This window comes from Dasypus novemcinctus, chromosome X (genome assembly GCF_030445035.2).
Source record: "Dasypus novemcinctus isolate mDasNov1 chromosome X, mDasNov1.1.hap2, whole genome shotgun sequence".
In the NCBI taxonomy this organism is placed as follows: Eukaryota; Metazoa; Chordata; class Mammalia; order Cingulata; family Dasypodidae; genus Dasypus; species Dasypus novemcinctus.
The window spans coordinates 81,115,566-81,123,356 of NC_080704.1; positions in this window are offsets into that span (position 1 = coordinate 81,115,566).

A 7,791-nucleotide genomic window follows, 5' to 3' on the forward strand; every position below is an offset into this window, starting at 1 on the left:
GAAGCTGAAAATTAATGACAAGCAGAAAAAAGGAAAATTCAAAAATATATTCAGATTGAACAACACCTTCTTAAATAATCGGGGTCAAGGAAGAATTGAAAGAGAAATCATTAAATATATTGACATGAATGAAAACAAGAGAACAACATTTCAAAACCTACAAAACCTATGGGTTACAGTGAAGGCAGTGCTGAGAGTGAAATTTATAGCCTTCAATGCTTACATTAAAAAATAAGAAAGAGGGGATTGTGGGATCATGGCATCCAATTAGGCAGATAAGGCTCAACACTCTCATAAAAACAACAGAGAAAGAGCAAAATCCTGCCCAAGAGACATGCTTTAAGGGTCAGCAGATCAGAACAGTGCTTCACAACTCCCAGGAGGGTGAGGGACAGAAGGTGAAGAAGTTGAAACAACAAACTGTGTTACTAAGCCTCCCAGCTCCTGGGAAGGGCTCTTCTCCCTCAACCATAAGATAATTAGTGAGGGTAAAAGCCCTGGCACATTGTAACTGACTGAGAGGATAGCACATGTCTTCCTCCCTGCCAGCTGTTAAAGGGAAAAGGGAGGTAGAGTTGGGGGACATTTCTTCAGTGAATTTGGCCAGCAGAACCCACTTTAAATCTTGGCTCTGGCCAGAAGAAAACAAAGGAAAACTGAGAGAGATACACCTCCATGGAAAGGTGTGACAAAAAGCACTATCTGCTGGCCAGCCTGGAAACTATGTGGACAAAAACTGCTTTTAGAGCTCTCTTTACCCCACCCTGAGAGAAAGTCTGCACCCTATTAGTAAGTCCCTGGCATGATTTTTGTAACTTAAACTGGGAAATTTGAAAACTTAAGTTGAACCAAATATTAAAGAGTTGTGAAAAAATAATAACAACAGGCAAGAGAGAGAATTTGTCCTTTAGAGTAAATTCACCAACATATCAGATATCCAGACATCAGCAAAAAATCACAAGCCATACTAGGAAACAGGAAGAGATGGCCCAGCCAAAGGAACAAACCAAGTATCCTGAAGAGATTCAGGGTAGAAGACAATTAATGATAATCACACAACTCCCCTAAATCAATTTAAAGAATTGAAAGAAAATATGACTAAAGAGGTAAAGGATATTAAAAAACCACTGGGTGAGCATAAGAACAATTTAAAAGCCTGTAAAGGAAAGTAACAGACCTTATGGTAATGAAGGACATGATGAAATTAAAAATACATTAGAGGCACTTAAGAGCAGATTCAAACTGCTCAAAGACAGAATTAGTGATTTTGAAGACAGAATATCTGAACTGGATGAGACAGGAGAAGAGAAAGAGAAAAAAATGGAAAAAATGGTACAGGGCCTCAGGGAATTGAATGACAATATGAAATGCAAAAACATACACATTTGGTGATCCAGAGGGAGATAAAAATGGAAAAGGGTCAGAAAGAATATTTGAGGAAATAATGACTGAAAACTTCCCTATCCTTATGAAAGACATAAATATCATTATCTAAGAATGACAGCACACTCCAAAAGAATAAACAGGAATAGGCATACCCCAAGACACCTACTATTCAGAATAACAAATATCAGAGATAAGATTTTGAAAGCAGCAAGAGAAAAGGAAAGCATCACATTCAAGGGAAACTTGATAAGATTAACTACCAACCTTTCATCAGAAACCATAGAGAAGAGAAGGAAGTGGTATTATGGATTTAAAATACTGGAAGAGAGTCCAGTAAAATGACACTGAGGTAGGAAGACAGAGTCTAACCCTCTCACAACAAAGGAGCAGAGAGAGGGCCAGAGACCTTTCTGAAGGAGGTGCTTTGGATAGATATAGAATGGGAAGGTGCTCAGTGTCATCCAGGAGGGTAATGGAAAGATAAAGAAACCAAATGAAAACCATTGCCTCTGTGGCTGGAAGCTTTTTCTAAGGGAACATAAACAGTAGCAAGGAAATAGAATAAGAGGAACAACATGTCAAAGTGAAACCTTACCACATGCAAAGAAACAACAGCAAAATAGAACCCTAGACTAGAAACAGAAGCTAATCAATGGAATAAACTCATCAAGATAAGCAGATGCCTAGACACTAAAAAACTTTACAAGCCATACTAAGAAAAAGGAAGACATGGCCCAGTCCAAATAACAAACTAAGAAAGAGTAGATGATGCAGAACATGGAAAAACTAATCAGAGATGTCCAAACCAATATGATGAATCAACTTAATGAACTGAAGTAAGACATTAAGGATATTAAGAAGACCCTGTGAGAATATACTGAAGAAATTGTAAACACACATTAAAACATAATGGATATGGAGGTGATGAGTGGTACAATGCAAGAAATAAAGAAGACACTGGAAGCACATAACAGCAGATTTGAACAGACAGGTGAAAAAGTCAGTGATGTGGAAGACAGTACATCTGAAATCGTACAGATAGTAAAACAGATAGATAAACAGATAGAAATATTCTACAGGGACTTAGGAATTTGAATGACAACACATAACACACAAACATATGCATTATAAGCAACCCTGAGGGAGAAGAGAAAGGAAAGGGGGCAGAAGGAGTGTTGGAGGAAATAATGACTGAAAACTTCCCAACACTTTTGAGGAACATGCATGTACAGGTCTAGAAGTACAGTGCACCCCAAATCATATAAATCCTAACAGGTCAGCCCTAAGACATATGCTTGTGAAATTGTCCTGTGCTCAAGACAAAGAGAGAATACTGCATGTAGCAAAAGAAAAGAACTCCATCATATAAAATGGAAGCTCAATAAGATTAAGTGCTGATTTCTCATCTCAAATCACAGAGGCAAGAAGGCAGTGGTATGACATAGTTAAGGTGCTAAAAGAAAAACTTCCAACCAAGAATTCTCTATCCAGGAAAAATGGCATTCAAAAATATTCACAGATAAGCAGAAATTAAGGGAGTCTGTCAGAAAGAAACCTGCCCTTCAAGAAATACTAAAGGGAGTTCTCCAAGAAGAAGGGGTAAAAACAGGAAAGAGAGAGTTGGAGGAGAGTGTAAGAATCATTAAAAAGATAAAAACAATATATGGCATACATAAACCTAAAGGAAATATGGCTAATATAAGTAATTCCCTGACAATACTAACACTGAATTTTAATGGCTTAAACTCTCCAATCAAGAGACACAGATTCCCAGAATGGATAAAGAAATATGACCTATGTACATGCTGTCTAAAAGAAACTCACATTAGACCTAGGGATGTTAAGGAATTATAACAAATATATAATACTAATACAAAGTGTTAATCAAAGGGTGGTTTGGCAGAAAAAAAATATACCTTAATGTAAATAATGGATACTAAATAAAACTACTTCCATAATCTTTCATCAATTGTAACAAAGGTAATTACTGTTAATAAAATAGTACAATTATTTAAAAAAAAAAAAGAAAACTAAAAGTGAATGGCTGGAAAACAATTTTACATGTAAACAATAACCAAAAAATGGTGGGAATAACTATACTAACATTGGAAAAAATAGGCTTTAAATGCAAAAATATTGTAAGAGACAAAAGAGACACTATATATACATATATTTTTAAAGATTTATTTATTTCTCTCCCCTTCCCCCCCCCACCCTGTTGTCTGTACTCTGTGTCTATTTGCTACATCTTCTTTGTCCACTTCTGTTGTCAGTGGCACAGGAATCTGTGTTTCTTTTTGCTGCATCATCTTGTTGTGTCAGCTCTCTGTGTGTGGCACCATTCCTGAGCAGGCTGCACTTTCTTTCGTGCTGGGTGGCTCTCCTTATGGGGCACACTCCTTGTGCATGGGGCTCCCCTACACGGGGGACACCCCTGCGTGGCTTGGCACTCCTTGTGCATATCAGTACTGCACATGGACCACCTCCACATAGGTCAAGGAGGCCCGGGGTTTGAACCGTGGACCTCCCTTGTGGTAGACGGATGTCCTAACCACTGGACCAAGTCTGCTGCCTGAGAGACACTATATATTAATGAAAGGGGAAATCTCCAAAGAAGAAAGAACAATCATAGACATTTATACACCTAACAAGGGTGCCTCAAAATATGAGTCATACATTGGAAAACTAAGTGGAGAAATAGATGCCTCAACAATTTCTATGGGGGAATTCAATAAAACATTATCACTATTAGACAGAATATTTTGACAGAGAATCAATAAAGACTCAAAGACCTTGAATAATACATTTGAGGATCTGGACCTAATAGACATATACAGAATATTATACACAATTCAGTGGGAAATACATTATTCTCTAGTGCACATGGATCTTTCTCCAGAAGAGACCACATGCTAGGCCACATAACAACTCTCAGTGAATTCAGGAAGATTGAAATTATACAAAGAAATTTCTCTGACCACAATGGAATGAAGCTGGAAATTAGTAAGGGGCTGAGAAGCAGATAAGGTACAAAGATATGGAAGTTAAACAACACACTCTTAGACAATCAGTGGTTCAAGGAGGAAATATCAAAAGAAATCAGTAACTACCTTGAAATGAATGAAAATGACAACACAAGGTATCAAAGCCTATGAGATGCAGGAAAAGCTGTATTGAGAGGGAAATTCATAGCCATAGAGTCTTATATTAAAAAAGAAAAAAAGAGTTATATCAAAGACCTAATTTCACACCTTAAGAAACAAGAAAATGGAAAACAAACTAACCCTAAAGGAAGTAGATAAACGGAAGTAACAAAGATTTGAGCAGAACTAAATGAAATTGAAAATGAAAAAACACAAGAAAAAACAACCAAAACCAAAAGGTGGTTCTTTGAGAAGATTGATAAAGTTGACAAACCCTTAGTTAGACTAACAAAGAAAAAAAGAAGATGCAAATACATAAAATAAGAAATGAGGAAATGGATATTACCCCTGACCCCACTGAAATAAAGGGTATCATAAGAGAATACTTTGAAAAATTGTATGCCAATGAGATGGATAATTTAGAGGAAATGAACAAATTCTTAGAAACACACAAGCGGCCTTCATTGACAAAAGAAGAAATCGATGAACTCAACAGACCAGTCACAAGTAATGATATAGAATTAGTCATCCAAAACCTCCGAACTAAAAAGAGCCCAAGAATAGATGACTTCACATTTGAATTCTACTAAACATTCTGGAAAGAGCTTACATCTATCCTGCTTAAACTTATCCAAAACAGAAGTGGAAGGATCATTGCCTAACTCATTCTATGATGCCAGAATTACCCTAATACCAAAGCCAAATAAAGATGACATGAGAAAGGAGAACTATAGGTAAATCTGTCTAATGTTCCTAAATGCTAAAATCTTCAACAAAATGCTTGCTAACCATATTAAACTACATATTCAAATGAGTTATAAACCATGGCAAAATGACCTTCATTCCCAGTATGCAAGGATGGTTGAACATAAGAAAATCAATCAATGTAATACACTATAGAAACATATCAAAAAACATCACATGGTAATTTCTATAGAAGCAGAAAATGCATTCAACTGAATACAATATCCTTCCCTGTTGAAAACATTTCAAAAAAAGGTCTAGAAGGAAACTTCCCCAATGTGATAAGGGGTATATATGAAAAACCCACAGCTAACATCATATTCAATAGTGAAATCCTAAAAGATTTCCCTCTAAGTTCTGGAAAAAGACAAGGATGACCACAATAACTGTTCTTATTTAATATTGTATTAGAAATACTTGCTCAAGCACTTATGCAAGGAAAAGAAACATATGGTATCCAAATTGGAAAAGAAGTAAAAATTTCACTATTTGCAGTTGACATTATTCTATACCTCAAAAGCCCTGAGAAATCTATAACAAAGCTTCTAGAGCTTATAACTGAGTTCAGTAAAGCGGCAGCTAATGATTCATGTGCAAAAATCAGTAACATTTCTGTACACCAATAATGAGCAATCTGAGGAAGAAATCAAGAAAAAAAATCCTTTACAATAGCAACTTAAAAAATCAAATACATAGGAATAAATTTAACTAAAGATGTAAGTGATTTGTATGCAGAAAACTACACAAAAGTGTTAAAGGAAATTAAAAAAACTAAGTAAATGGAAGACTATTCCTCATTCATGGATAGGAATACCAAACATCATTAAGATGTGTACCCTAACAAACTGATTTACACATTTAAAGCAACCCCCCCAAATTTACCACAGAATTTTTTACTGAATTGGAAAAGCTACTATGAAATTTATTTGGAAGGGCAAGAGGCCTTTTCCAAATAGTAAAAGACATATTGAAAAAGAAAAATGAAATTGGAGGAATCACACTACCTGATTTTAAAACACACACTACAAAGCTACAGTGGTCAAAACTGCATGGTATTGGCACAAGTATAGACATACCAACCAATGGAACCGAATTGAAAGTTCTGATATAGATCCTCACATATATAGTCAACTGATATTTGATAAGGCCAACAAACCCATCCAACTGGGCACTTGGGGAACTCCATATCCATATCCTAAAGAATGAGAGAACACCATCTCACACCTTATACAAAAATCAACTCAATATGTATCAAAGATCTAAATATAAAAGCCAAGTACCTTAAAGATCTTGGAAGATAATGTAGGTAAGCATCTACAGGATCTAATATTAGGAAATGGTTTCATGAACTTTATACCCAAAGCACTAGCAATGCAAGAAAACATAGACAAATGGGGCTTCCTCAAAATTAAACACTTTTGCACCACAAAGGAGAGTGTCGAGAAAGTGCAAAGGTATCCTACTTAATGGGATAAAATACTTGGTAACCATATATCTGATAAAGGTCTAATATCCTGTACATACAAAAATCTTCCACCTTGAAAATAAAAAGACAAACAACCCATTTAAAAAAATGGGCAAGTGATTTAAATAGGCATTTCTCCAAAGAAGAATAACAGATGGCTATAAAGCACATGAAAAGATGCTCAACATCACTAACTATTAGGGAAATGCAAATCAAAACTACAATGAGATATCATCTTACACCTATTAGACTAGCAGCTTAAAAAAAAAAAAGAGGGCTACAAATGTTGGAGAGGATGTGGATGAATGGGAACCCTTATCCACTTCTCATGGGAGTGTAGAATAGTGCAGCCATTGTGGAGGAGAGTTTGGAAGTTTCTCAGGAAGCTAACTTTAGAACTGCCATATGATCCAGCAATCCCACTGCTGGGTATAAACCCAGAAGAATTGAAAACAGGGACATGAACAGATATATACACTCCAATGTTCATAGTGGCATATTTGGCAATGTTCATAATTGCCAAAAGTTGGAAACAAATGTCCATCCACAGATGAATGGAAAAACAAATTGTGGTATATACATACAATGGAATGTTACTCAGCCATAAGAAGGAATGCAGTATTAACACATGGGATAACATGAATGAATCTTGAAGACCTTAGGTTGAATGAAGCAAGCCAGGCATTGAAGGACAAATATTACATGACCTCGCTTATATGAATTAAGCAAATTGAGCCAACTCACAGAGCTAGAGTCTGGAAGATAGGTTTACAGGTGATAGGAAGAAGTTAGTGAGCCAATGCCCCCATGGACAAAATCTATGATAAAGTGGAATGTGTAGTTGTGCAGTTGCTGGGCATGACAATGGTGCAGTGATAGTATTGGCTTGGGTGGTGCTGGTTTGTGAGGGGGTTAGGGTGAAGAAGGTCAGATGGACTGTCCATGGAACTTAAGGGAGGGTTGGGGAGGGACCAGGTGAACACAGCAGACTTGTGGGTATGTGGCTGAAACTACCAATTGGGAATGTGCTTTTGGCAATATGACAGGGGAGGG